Source organism: Bos grunniens, chromosome 12 (assembly GCF_055505025.1).
Source record: "Bos grunniens cultivar Pamir isolate PY7600 chromosome 12, Bosgru_T2T1.0, whole genome shotgun sequence".
Lineage (NCBI taxonomy): Eukaryota > Metazoa > Chordata > Mammalia > Artiodactyla > Bovidae > Bos > Bos grunniens.
In genome coordinates this window covers 74,132,518-74,146,360 of record NC_141176.1, presented here as the reverse complement: position 1 = coordinate 74,146,360, position 13,843 = coordinate 74,132,518, and the positions used below count along the sequence as shown (strand labels likewise).

The window sequence follows — 13,843 nt, the reverse complement described above, 5'->3', positions numbered from 1 at the left end:
AACCTCCTGGCAGTCTAAATTAGAGCCAAATTTTTTGATAAGAGAATCCAAAAATGCTGAAATTTCTATGATACAGTGAAAATGATGGTGTTCTGCCCCACTAAAATATGGAGCTATAACTTAGGTTTGAAATATTTTAATGGTTGGTGATCATAAAAAAATGACAATTCAAATAAACTTTTAATATGAAAATATAAGATCATTGGATATATTATTTAATAGTGCATTCTAAAAGTATAGTTAAATACTTGAGTAATTTTCAGGAATGAGAGAAAAAACTAAGAGAAAAATTAATGGACGTTCCTATCAAATTTTACATGGAAGGATATATTGAAAATTGAACATAAATGGAAACAGCTAAAATGGAGAGGGTCTTACCATTATCCGTTCACAGTCAATAACAGTGCTCAACCTGTGTGCAATGGTCAGCACAGTGCACTGGGCAAATCTCTCACGAATTCTTTTTTGTATGAACTCATCAGTTCTAGAAACAAAGAAGTTGATTTAGTTCAGTAAAGACAGGAAAAGCAGACTTAAGACTTAAAAAAATATTCTATAATATTTTTACAATGTTTTTAAAAATCAATACTTTAACATATAGTCTTGTTCCTAAAAAACTAAGTATAAAAAGTCTACTTAGAAATTTAATATTTTTTATAAAATGATGGAAAATTAGTCTTCCCTCAAAATTGTTTGAAACTATCAAGAGCTGGATTTAGGAATTCAGCTGTCTTATTGTGCCTCAAAACAACATTAACACCATATAACATGTCTTGGTTTTTTCCTTTGTTTTCTGGAATTAATATTATCAACAGATATCCATGAGGCCAAGAGAGCACTTAGAAACATTTCGAAGATTCACTAAATGTTTTCCATTTACCACATTTACAAGTCAGTTCAAGATTTCCTAGGGCTCAGCTCCATACCTTGGATCCACGTATGATGTGGCTTTGTCAATAATCAATATCTGATTCTTCCTGAGAAGAGCCCTGGTAAGGCACACCAGTTGTTTCTGACCAATACTCAAGTTCAATCCAGATTCTGCTAATTTGGTATTCATTTTAGCAGGAAGACCTTCGATGGATTCTTTAAGTTGTACCTATGGATACAGAAAGAGTGACATTTTTCTAAGCAAACTGTTCCTGAAGTAGAGAAGCCTCTTAGACATTAGAACTTTGACATCCTCAGGACTTCTTATGTATCTTGCATGTACAGCCAGGTGAAGGGGAGAGCTCCTTCCAGTGAATGTTCACTGAGAAAGATGGTGGAGTCAACTCAGGACAGAAAGATCTCAGTGTCCCCCACTCCCATCACAGGACATCCACCAGAAATCCCACCTAGGGGTTAGTTACGGAAGTCTCTGAAAAAGTGAAGCTATTTCTCCCAATGTGACTTAAACAGAAAAGTTAAAAGGATCTTTATGGTTGAGTCAAGTTTCCCAAAGTACATTTTGCATAGGAGTTGGTACACTAGAGAAAAACTTACAAAAATTTTACAGAAAAACTGGTTTTCTGAAGATATAAGCTTATTGGCCTTTTATTATTTTCTAAAGTTTAATATATGTAAGTTCAAGCAATGGCAAACTTCCCCTTATACATTAGTAATCCTGGAACCCATTCTGATGATGGTTCTTTCCCAAGTTTAATCCTATAAATAGTGGACCAATCAAGTGCGTTTTCTTCAGTATCATAAATGCATTGTAGTGAATGAAAACACATGAAAAATAAAATATAACATCTTATTTACCAAAGCATATGGATACAGGTTATTGTCATCCAGCAGCTGAGTCGTGCCCAACACTTTGCAACCCCATGGACAGCAGCACACCAGTGTTCCCAGTCCTTCACTATTGCTTGGAGTTTGCTCAAACTCAGGTCCATTAAACTGGTGATGCCATCCACCCATCTTGTCTTCTTTTGTACCCTTCTCCACCTGCCTTCCATCTTTCCCAGCATCAGGGTCTTTTTCAATGAGTTGGCTCTTCACATCAGGTGGCCAAAGTATTGGAGCTTCAGCTTCATCATCAGTCCTTCCAAGGAAAATTCAGGGTTGATTTCCTTTAGGATTGACTGGTTTGATCTCCTTGCTGTCCAAGGGACTCTCAACAATTTTCTCCAGAACCACAGTTCAAAAGCATATGTTCTTCAATACTCAGCCTTCTTTATGGTCCAACCCTCACATTGGTACATGACTACTGGGAAAACCATAGGTTTGACTACATGGACTTTGTTGGTAAAATGATGTCCTGCTTTTTAATATTCTGTCTAGGTTTCTTGCAACTCCTCTTCCCAGGAGCAAGCATCGTTTAATTTCATGGCTGCAGTCACCATCTGCAGTGATTTTGGAAATAAAATCTGTCATTGTTTCCCCTGTTTCCCCATCTACTGCAATGAAGTGATGAGACAGGATGGCATGATCTTAGTTTTTTGAATGTTGAGTTTTAAGCCAGCTTTTTCACACTCCTCTTTCACTTTTATCAAGAGGCTCTTTAGTTCCTCTTCACTTTCTATGATTAGGGTAGTATCAGATGCATATCTGAGGTTATTGATATTTCTCCCAGAAATCTTGATGCCAGCTTGTGCTTCATCCAGCCTGGCATTTTGCATGATGTACTCTGCATATAAGTCAAATAAGCAAGGTGACAACATATAACCTTGATGTACTCCTTTCCCAATTTGGAACCAGTCCAAATTGTTGCTTTGGAACAACTGTTTCATGTCCAGTTCTAACTGTTGCTTCTTGACCAGCATATAGTTTCACAGGAGGCAGGTAAGGTGGTCTGGTATTCCTATCTCTTTAAGAATTTTCCACAATTTGTTGTGATCCACACAGTGAAAGGCTTTAGTGTAGTCAATGAAGTAGATTGTTTTTTTTTTAAATAGAATTCTGTTGCTTTTTTGATGACCCAATGGATGTTGGCAATTTGATCTCTGGTTCCTCTGGCTTTTCTAAATACAGTTTGTACATTTGGAAGTTCTTGCTTCATGGACTATTGAAGCCTAGCGTGAAGGATCTTGAGTATTGCTTTGCTAGCATGTGAAATGAGTGCAATTGTATGGTAATTTAAACATTCTTTGGCACTCCCCTTCTTTAGGATGGGAATGAAGACTGATTTTTTTTTCCAGTCCTGTGGCCACTGCTGAGTCTTCCAAATTTGCTGGCATATTGAGTGCAACACTTTCACAGCATCATTTTTTAGGATTTGAAATAGATCAGCTAGAATTCTGTCACCACTAGCTTTCTTCATCATGATGCTTTCTAAAGCCCACTTGACTTTGTGTTCCAGGATGTCTGTCTTTAAGTGACTGATCACATCATTGTAGCTATTTGGGTCATTAAGACCTTTTTAAAAAACAGTTCTTCCGTGTATTTTTGCCACCACTTCTTAATCTCTTCTGCTTCTGTTAGGTCCATACTGTTTCTGTCCTTTTTTGTGCCCATCCTTGCAGGAAATGTTCTCTTGGTATTGCTAATTTTATTGAAGAAATCTCTGGTCTTTCCTTTTCTATTGTTTTCCTCTATTTCTTTGCATTGATCACTTAGAAAGGCTGTCTTATCTCTCTGTGCTATTCTTTGGAACTCTGTATTGAGATGGGTATATCTTTCCTTTTCTCCTTTGCCTTTAGCTTCTCTTCTTTTCTCAGCTATTTGTAACGCCTTCTCAGACAATCATTTTGCCTTGTTGCATTTCTTTTTCTTGGGGATGGTTTTGTTCACCACCTCCTGTAGAGTGTTACAAACCTGTGTCCATAGATTTTCAGGCACTTCTGCCTATCAGAACTAATCCCTTGAATCTACTTGTCACTTCTACTGTATAATTTGTAAGGGATTTGTTTTAGGTCACGTTGGAATTGCTTTGTGGTTTCCCCTACTTGCTTCAATTTATGCCTGAGTTTTGTAACAAGGAGTTCATGATCTGAGCCATAGTCAGCTGCCATCTTGTTTTTGCTGACTGTATAGAGCTTTTCCATTTTTGGCTGCAATGAATATAATCAATCTGATTTCAGTATTGACCATCTGGTGATGTTCATGTATAGAGTTGTCTCTTGTGTTGTGGGAAGAGGGTGTTTGCTATGACCAGAACATTCTCTTGACAAAACTCTGTTAGCCATTGTCCTGCTTCATTTTGTACTCCAAGGCCAAATTTGCCTGTTATTCCAGGTATCTCTTGACTTCCTACTTTCACATTTCAGTTCCCTATGATTAAGAAGACATCTTTTTTTGGTTTTAGTTCTAGAAAGTCTTCTAGCTCTTCATTGAACTGTTCAACTTCAGCTTTTTTAACATTAGTGGTTGAGGCATAGACTTGGATTACTGTGATACTGAATGGTTTCCCTTGGAAATGAACTGAGATCATTCTGTCATTTTTGAGATTGCACCAAAGTACTGCATTTTAGACTTTTGTTGACTATTTTTGTTTTCCAGCCAAACAAAAATAAATTGGAGACTTGAAGCCAGGCAGCCTGGACATAAGTCTTGCCTGGCTGTGCCAACTGGGCAAGTTTCTGAACCTACTCTATCTTATCTTCCTAAACTCTAAGTAAGACTATAATATCATAATAATAAAGGTGTGTACCTCTTAAGACTGTTAAGAATATTAAATGTGTCAGTGCATGTAGAATTTGTAACAGATCAATAGATATTGTCCATTATTAATAATGCTATCAGCTCACCCCTCCTCAAGTTCTGCTTCACTTTTCTCCTTTGCATGTATCAGCACTGAGATTTTGTTACATATGTACATTTTGTTACATATGATTGGCTTGATTTTCAACTTGTCAACTTCTCCAGGAGAATTTCAGCTCCAGAAGGACAGACATTTTATCTTTTGATGATTGTGACAGCCTCAGAATCTGCAGCATTGCCTAACCAGCTCTTAGTAGATATTAGTTGGCTGGATGAAGGTGGGCTTCCCTGGTGGCTCAGTGGTAAAGAATCCACCTGCCAAACAGGAGACTTGGGTTCGATCCTGAGTGAGATCCCCTGGGTAAGGAAATTGCAATCCGCTCCAGTATTCTAACACTGTTTGCTTAGTAAGTGTAATTGTAAAAAGGATATATTCTTATAACAATTAACTGATTCCAAGATATATCACACTTTAAACAAAGGAAAGCACTGAAAAAGTTATAATTTAAGGAAAATAGAACAAATAATAACTATTCAAACTATACATCTCTGTATAGAATACTTCAGATTATTTTTGAACTTGGGAAAATAATAGAATATAGCAAAACTGAAAAATAATAAACTGGACTCATAAGGCACCCTGTCTCCATCATTGCCATGTGCACTCTGTGTAGTAGGTGCTGACGCCCCTCACATGAGGTGAACACAGATGTCAGGTGCTTTCCAAATTTTGTGGAACTTTATTACTTTTCAAAGAGAAAATCTGGTGTGGGCCAGAAGGAGACACTGAAATGCAATCAACAGATGGGGAAGAGCTTTTGCTAGAACAGGGCCAGCAGTAAAGGAATTTCACCGAACACAAGGCCCGGGGAAATGGACATGTGACCTATTGCCACCACAAGGACTGAACCACGTGGTTCCTGATGCATCAGCTGCCGATGCCCAGATTTCTGTATCTCGGTTTCCTGTGTGATGTGACACACTTGTGTCCTAACAGAGACACTATCAATGTCAGACATTTAACCACACGATTTCTTCCCAGTTTTGTCCCAAACAGGACATTTTTGTTATTGTTTAGTTGCTAAGTTATAAAACTTATGGACTATAGCCCACCAGGTTCCTCTATCCATGGGATTTCCCAGGCAATAATATTGGAGCAGGTTACCATTTCCTCTTCTAGGTAATTCTCCCAACTCAGGGATCAATCCCACTTCTCCCCCATTACAGGCAGACTCTTTATCACTGAGAAACTGGGGAAGCCCCCATACTCTACCCTTAATTCCAAGTCCCAGTATCTAAGGTGTTTTGTTTTTGCTTTTTAACAGAAGCAACACATCAATGATTCATTCCCAGAGTTTTATCTACTATGACGTTTTAACCTCTGGGTGATAAAGTGCTTCATCTTCAAGTACTTCTCATGTTATATTTTTAGAGCTGCCTTTGCTTTTTAGCACCCCAATAGCACTAATTTCTGATGAACTTTTATCAGTTTACAGTAAGTTGGCAAGTTTTCAGTACATGAAAAATGTATTTTCAGCATATTTAGAAAAATAAACAAAATGAGACAGGCAGCATCCATTGGACTGTCTTCCTTCTGAATGTCCATCTCTGCTAAGGAAGAAGGAGGAAAGAGAACTAGAGGACCTTGAAAAAATTTTAAGTCATATTTTCCTTTTAATTGAAGTTTATAAAGAGGAAAACATAGTGGTTCTCTCCTACTCATTCTCAGGTTAACTCTGTGAGTTTGGGTTCACATATCCAGTTAGGCATCATACACAAATTAATTTTTGGTTCACTTGAAAACTGACTTCATTGATTTAGTGATACCTCTTGATGAGGGTGAAGAAGGAGAGTGAAAAAGTTGGCTTAAAATCCAACATTAATAAAACTAAGATCATGGCATTCAGTCCCATCATCTCATGACAAATAGAAGGGGAAAAGATAAAAGCAGTGACAGATTTCCTTTTATTGGACTCTAAATTCAGTGCAGATGGTAACTGTAGCCTTGAAATTAGAAGATGAATTCTTCTTGGCCGGAAAGCTATGACAAAACTAGACAGTGTATTAAAAAGCAAAGGTATCACTTTGCTGACAAAGGTCCGTATAATCAAACCTATGGTCTTTCCAATAGTCATGTACAGATGTGAGAGCTGGACAATAACAGAGCACTGAAGAATCAATTAGATTATGGACTGTTCCATCTCTGGGTTGGGGAGATCCCCTGGAGAATGGGATGGCTACCCACTCCAGTATTCAGGCCTGGAGAATTTCATGGACTGTATATCCTTCGGTGCAATCTAGAGTAATTGGATGCAATCTCAAAAACGACAGAATGATCTCTGTTCGTTTCCAAGGCAAACCATTCAATATCGCAGTAATCCACGTCTATGCCCCAACCAGTAACGCTGAAGAAGCTGAAGTTGAATGGTTCTATGAAGACCTACAAGACCTTTTAGAACTAGCACCCAAAAAAGATGTCCTTTTCATTATAGGGGACTGGAATGCAAAAGTAGGAAGTCAAGAAATACATGAGGTAACAGGCAAATTTGGCCTTGGAATACAGAATGAAGCAGGATAAAGACTAATAGAGTTTTGCCAAGAGAAAACATTGGTCATAGCAAACACCCTCTTCCAACAACACAAGAGAAGACTCTATACATGGATATCACCAGATGGTCAACACTGAAATCAGATTGATTATACTCTTTGCAGTCAAAGAGGGAGAAGCTCTATACAGTCAGAAAAAAAACAAGATCAGGAGCTGACTGTGGCTCAGATCATGCACTACTTAATGGCAAATTCAGAATTAAATTGAAGAAAGTGGGGAAAATCACTAGACCATTCAAGTATGACCTAAATCAAATTCCTTATGAGTATACAGTGGAAGTGAGAAATAGATTTAAGGGACTAGATCTGATAGAGTACCTGATGAAGTATGGACGGAGGTTCGTGACATTGTACAGGAAACAGGGATCAAGACCATCCCCATGGAAAAGAAATAAAAAAAAAGAAAAATGGCTATCTGGGGAGGCCTTACAAATAGCTGTGAAAAGAAGAGAAGTGAAAAACAAAGGGGAAAAGTAAAGATATACGCATCTGAATGTAGAGTTTCAAAGAATAACAAGGAGAGATAAGAAAGCCTTCCTCAGCAATCAATGCAAAGAAATAGAGGAAAACAAGAGAATGGGAAAGACTAGAGATCTCTTCAAGAAAATTAGAGATACCAAGGGAACATTTCATGCAAAGATGGGCTTGATAAAGGACAGAAATGGTATGGACCTACAGAAGCAGCAGATATTAAGAAGAAGTGGCAAAAATACACAGAAGAACTGAACAAAGAAGATCTTCATGACCCAGATAATCACGATGGTGTGATCACTCACCTAGAGCCAGACATCCTGGAATGTGAAGTCAAAAGGGCCTTAGAAAGCATCACTATGAACAAAGCTAGTGGAGGTGATGGAATTCCAGTTGAGCTATTTCAAATCCTGAAAGATGAAACTGTGAAAGTGCTGCATTCAATATGCCAGCAAATTTGGAAAACTCAGCAGTGGCCACAGGACTGGAAAAGATCAGTTTTCACTCCAATCCCAAAGAAAGGCAATGCCAAAGAATGCTCAAACTACCACACAATTGCACTCATCTCACATGCTAGTAAAGGAATGCTCAAAAGTCTCCAAGCCAGGCTTCAGCAGTACGTGAACTGCGAACTTCCAGATGTTCAAGCTGGTTTTAGAAAAGGCAGAGGAACCAGAGATCAAATTCTGAACATCTGCTGGATCATGGGAAAAGCAAGAGAATTTCAGAAAAACATCTATTTCTGTTTATCGACTATGCCAAAGCCTTTGACTGTGTGGATCACAATAATAAACTGTGGAAAATTCTGAAAGAGATGGGAATACCAGACCACTTGACCTGCCTCTTGAGAAACCTATATGCAGGTCAGGAAGCAACAGTTAGAACTGGACATGGAACAACAGACTGATTCCATATAGGGAAAGGAGTACATCAAGAATGTACATTGTCAGCCTGCTTAATTAACTTATATGCAGAGTACATCATGAGAAACGCTGGACTGGAAGAAACACAAGCTAGAATCAAGATTGCTGTGAGAAATATCAATAACCTCAGATATGCAGATGACACCACCCTTATGGCAGAAAGTGAAGAGGAACTACAAAGCCTCTTGATGAAGGTGAAAGAGGAGAGTGAAAAAGGTGGCTTAAAGCTCAACATTCAGAAAATGAAGATCATGGCATCTCGTGCCATCACTTCATGGGAAATAGATGGGTAAACAGTGGATACAGTGTCAGACTTTATTTTTCTGGGCTCCAAAATCACTGCAGATGGTGACTGCAGCCATGAAATTAAAAGACGCTTACTCCTTGGAAGGAAAGTTATGACCAACCTAGATAGCATATTCAAAAACAGAGACATTACTTTTCTAACAAAAGTCCTTCTAGTCAAGGCTATGGTTTTTCCAGTGGTCATGTACTGATGTGAGATTTGGACTGCAAAGAAAGCTGAACACTGAAGAATTGATGTGTTTGAACTGTGGTGTTGGAGACTTTTGAGAGTCCCTTGGACTGCAAGGAGATCCAACCAGTCCATTCCAAAGAATATCAGTCCTGGGTTTTCTTTGGAAGGAATGATACTAAAGCTGAAACTCCAGTACTTTGGCTACCTCATGCGAACAGTCTCATTGGAAAAGACTGATGCTGGGAGGGATTGGGGGCAGGAGGAGAAGGGGACGACAGAGGATGTGATGCCTGGACGGCATCACTGACTCTATGGACATGAATTTGGGTGAACTCAGGGAGTTGATGATGGACAGGGAGGCCTGGCGTCTGCAATTCAGTGCTGCAATTCATGGGGTTGCAAGGAGTCGGACACGACTGAACGACTGAAGTGAACTGAGCTGAAGAATCGATGCTTTTCAACTGTGGTACTGGAGAACACTATTCAGAGTCCCTTGGAAAACAAGGAGATCAAACTAGTCAATCTTAAAGGAAATCAACCCTGAATATTCTCTGGAAAGACTGATGCTGAAGCTGAAATTCCAATATTTTGGCCACCTGATGCAAACAGTTGACTCTTTGGAAAAGACTCTGGTGCTGCGAAACATTGAAGGCAGAAGGAGAAGAGGGATCAGACGATCAGATGCCTGGATGGCATCATCGACTCAATGGACATGAACTTGGGCAACCTCCAGGAGATGGTGAGGGACAAGGAAGCCTGGCGTGCTGTAGTCCATGGGGTCACAAAGAGTCAGAGGTGACTTAGCAACTGAACAACAATAACTTAGAGTGATAAATCATCCCTTTATCCAGATCCTCGAGGAATGATTTCTTTCTCACATTTGTATGTTTTTCAATGAATGATTTGGTAAGTTTTCTTTTAAAATAGTCATAAGGAATCAATTCCTAGAGAAGCATAATAATGGGATGATTTCTTTAAGTGCTATCACCAAAATTAACAGGGTTAATTCCAGAAGCAATACATGGAAATCACACACTTCACTTCGTGAAATAAACTCACATTTCTTTCTTTTATAGAAAGTTCCAAATGTAGTTTAAATAGATGTAGATCTTAGTATTATCTACTACTTCAGCATTTTTATAATTAGATTGCCTCTCTGTCCATGGAACAATGTGTTCTAAAATTCTAGAATAATGCTACCTGTGAATCTGTGAAAAAAGGTCTCAATCTGGGAAACAAACAGAAAAATAATTTACCAGTACTTTCTGTTTTTTCTTTTTTAAAATGTGTCCCAATTTCACCATTAAATTTGTCCTATGAATTCAAGAATAATGGATCATCCTATCATTCTTTGCTTTTAATGGTTAAATGCTCTACACACCTCTTCTCTTGTAGAATTTTACTGCAAAAGTGTCGTTAGCCGTGTTAGGCATTACTGACAAAATGGAGGCATGGCTCAAATCCCCTCTCCTTGTCCTGCAGGCATGGACCCGGGATGAATGAGTTAGGCCTTGTGATTCTGACTTGTTTTTTTCCTCTCCTTGGCTGAGTTGACTGAAAAGGAATATTAAGCTTCTTATTGTTCTTGAGAGGATCATGAGAAGGCACAAAGCCTTCTGCAACTGTTTTCAGAGAATAATTCATAAAGTTAATCACTGACATTTGTTCAAAGACTTTTACAAAAGAGTATTCCAGGATGAGCACATAGGCCACAGCTTGAGGCCATGGGAGCGATTGCTATCTGAAGCCTATTTGTGAGGAAAATGTTTATGGCAAAGGAGTTTACTGAATTTAGGGCTTAGGAATAATTAAAATAGCTAGAAGTTAAAGATTTAAGAAATATTGTAATCTTAGCATATTTTATTATAGCTTATAGAGGTTAGGAATTTTAGAGATACTAATAGAAGTCTTTTTAAGAGATAGTGAGCTCAGGATGTTAGGGGCAAACAGGATTTAGAAAGATAAGAAATGAACTGAGGAATGTAGCATGAGTTACAATGTAATCACAAGTTAACTATAGGACACATGAAGTAGATAATAGATGGTAAAGCTGAATCTGAGAGAATCCCTGAAGCAGGAACTGTGTTTGAAGGGCAACAATGATTTATGGAGATAACAAATCTGGGTGAGGGGAAATAGAAAGTCAAATCTCCAACCTAATGCTTTTGTAAAAGTATTAAAGAGAATCATAAGCTTGAAATAAATACACAGTCCAAGAAAATTGAGAGGCTGCATCATTTCTCACTGACACCGCTCACCCCTTCAGGTTGAATCCCTGGCTGCTGGAGCTGTACACCGGCATAAAAGACTCACAAACTTAAATGAAATCAGAGGTGCACTGTTTTTCAGGCAAGAGAAGGTGAAGCAATCGACCCAATTTAAGAAAACAAAATCCACATGCTGCCTAAAAGCAGGGTGGGTGTATAAAGACTCAGTGGTGACATCCTTCAGAAACCAGAATTACTGGCTAGAAATGCTCATACTTCCAAATCTGCCTGCTTACAGTCAAGGCTCATCTGCATATTATAGATTTCAGAGCTTCCCTGGAAGCGTGACACTAAATGACAAATATACCAATTCAAACCAACATGAACAATAAATCTCTCAGATTTGTGTTACAACAACAACAAAGATTAAAACATATATATGCCACACTTCTCTGAAATGAAAAGATCAATCAAACACTTAGTAGTTATTTAGGTAGAGTGTTTTCCCTATGTTGTCCTCTAAGAGTGTTATAGTATCTGGTCTTCCATTTAGATTTTCAATGTACTTTGAGTTTAGTTTTGTATATGGTATCAGGGAGTGTTCTAATTTTATTCTTTTACACATAGCTGTCCAGTTTTCCTACACCACTTACTGAAGAGACTGCCTTTTCTCCATTGTATATGTTTGCTTCCTTTGTCATAGGTTAGGTAACCACAGGTATGTGAGTTCATCTCTGAGCTTTCCATCCTGTTCCATTGATCTATATTCTGGTTTTTGTGCCAGTGCCATACCATCTTGATTACTCTAGCTCTGTATTAAACTAGTGAAAAAGTTCATTTAAGTTTTTCCATCAAATCTTATGTAACAAACATTTTGGTCAACTCAATAATATATTCTGAAGTCAGGGAACCTAATTTCTCCAGCTTCATTTTTATTTCTTAAGACTGCTTTGGCTACTTGGGATCTTTTGTGTTTCCATTAAAACTGTAAAATTTTTGGCTCTAATTCTATGATAAATGCCACTGGTAGTTTGACAGGGATTGTACTGAATCTGTAGATTCTTTGGGTGTATAGTCACTTTCACAATATTGTTTCTTCCAATCCAAGAACATGGTATACCCCTCCATCTGTTTTGTGTCACCTTTGATTTCTTTTGTCAGTATCTTGTAGTTTTATGAGCACAAGTCTTTTGTCTCCTTAGGTAGGTTTATTCCTAGGTATTTTATTCTTTTTGTTGCAATGGTAAATGAGATTGTTTTCTTAATTCCTCTTTCTGATCTTTCATCGTTAATGTACAGGAATGCTCATTCTTACTTTTTAAAAGCAAAAGACTATGTATGGAAAAACCACTGCAATATTGTAAAGTAATTTGCCTCCAATTAAATAAATTACAAAAAAGAAGTCTAGGGTTTCTGCCATCAGTAGAACTGATTTGTAAAAGGAATGCAAAATCACAAAATAGTCTGTATTAAAATACAAACTGACACAACTTAATAGTCAAATTTTCTTTTCATGCAAGGGTTAAGAAATTCAAAGAAACGGAGCAAGGGAAAACATAACACAAATAACAGAAAATTCTCTAGAAATGAACCTACCCGTATAAAAGCTGAGCAGATGTTCCAGGGTTCTGTTATCTGCATTCATGCTACAGCATTAAAATAACATAATTGCCAATAAATAATCATCATTAATTCTGATTATATAATTTACCTTTATAAACACTTTCCTATGAAAGTCCTACATTTTATTAGTATGAGCTTGTTTATATCTTTTAGTTTTAATAAGGAAAAACTACTATTGTCTCCACTTAGGAGATGTTTCCTAAGACCAGAGGAAAAAAATGAATATTGGAGTGTAATGGAGTAATTAATTCACTAGGTCACTAGTAGAATTTGATCCCACAGTTTTAACATCTAATTGAGTACTCTGATAAGGAGAAGATTATGTGTCTATTTGTTCAGGGTTCTAGGAAAACAGCTAAAATGAAAACATATCACATTGTATTGTTGATTTTCATCATCATCAATACACACATTTTTAAGCATACCCATGTCATCAGTGTTTTCCTATTACGGAAGTCAGTGAAACTGACACGCTCCCCTTAATTATCTGCAATGCTCTAAATGTAAACACACATATACAGATGCTAACAAGTTAATTACAGTTACTATTAATTACCTCTTCCAAGGCATTCCACAGTTCGTTATCCGTATGCTCATTAAAGGGATCCAGATTTTCCCTCATTGTTCCAGTAAATAAAACAGGTTCCTAAATATGCCAAAACAGTGAGTGTTATTACCTTAACCTCTTTTTATTTTATTCTAATGCGTACAGACTGTCAAAATTAAAATACAAAAACATCTAAATTCATTAATTATTAATAATAAAGTTGCAATGTATGTTTGCAAAACAGTGTCTCTAAAATAATTTTCCATTGTACAAAGTGTGCTACAAAATATCTTCTGAACTACTGAACACTAACAGAATAAAGTGTTGAAGTTTTTTTCATCTTAAGGAAAAAACTGAAGAC

General features: G+C 37.5%; 1 pseudogene across 1 annotated transcript in view; it reads right to left on the bottom strand.

Annotated features, from left to right (window-relative positions):
- LOC147361905 (ATP-binding cassette sub-family C member 4-like) overlaps nt 1-13,557 on the bottom strand; it is a 33,672-nt pseudogene extending 20,115 nt beyond the window's left edge. The window contains exons 1-3 of the transcript XR_015137563.1: nt 13,492-13,557; nt 927-1,099; nt 379-484 (exon numbers count right to left, since the gene is read on the bottom strand). The product of XR_015137563.1 is annotated as an ATP-binding cassette sub-family C member 4-like (transcript). The remainder of the gene's footprint in view (nt 1-378; nt 485-926; nt 1,100-13,491) is intronic.
- Between the last annotated feature and the right edge of the window lie 286 nt (nt 13,558-13,843).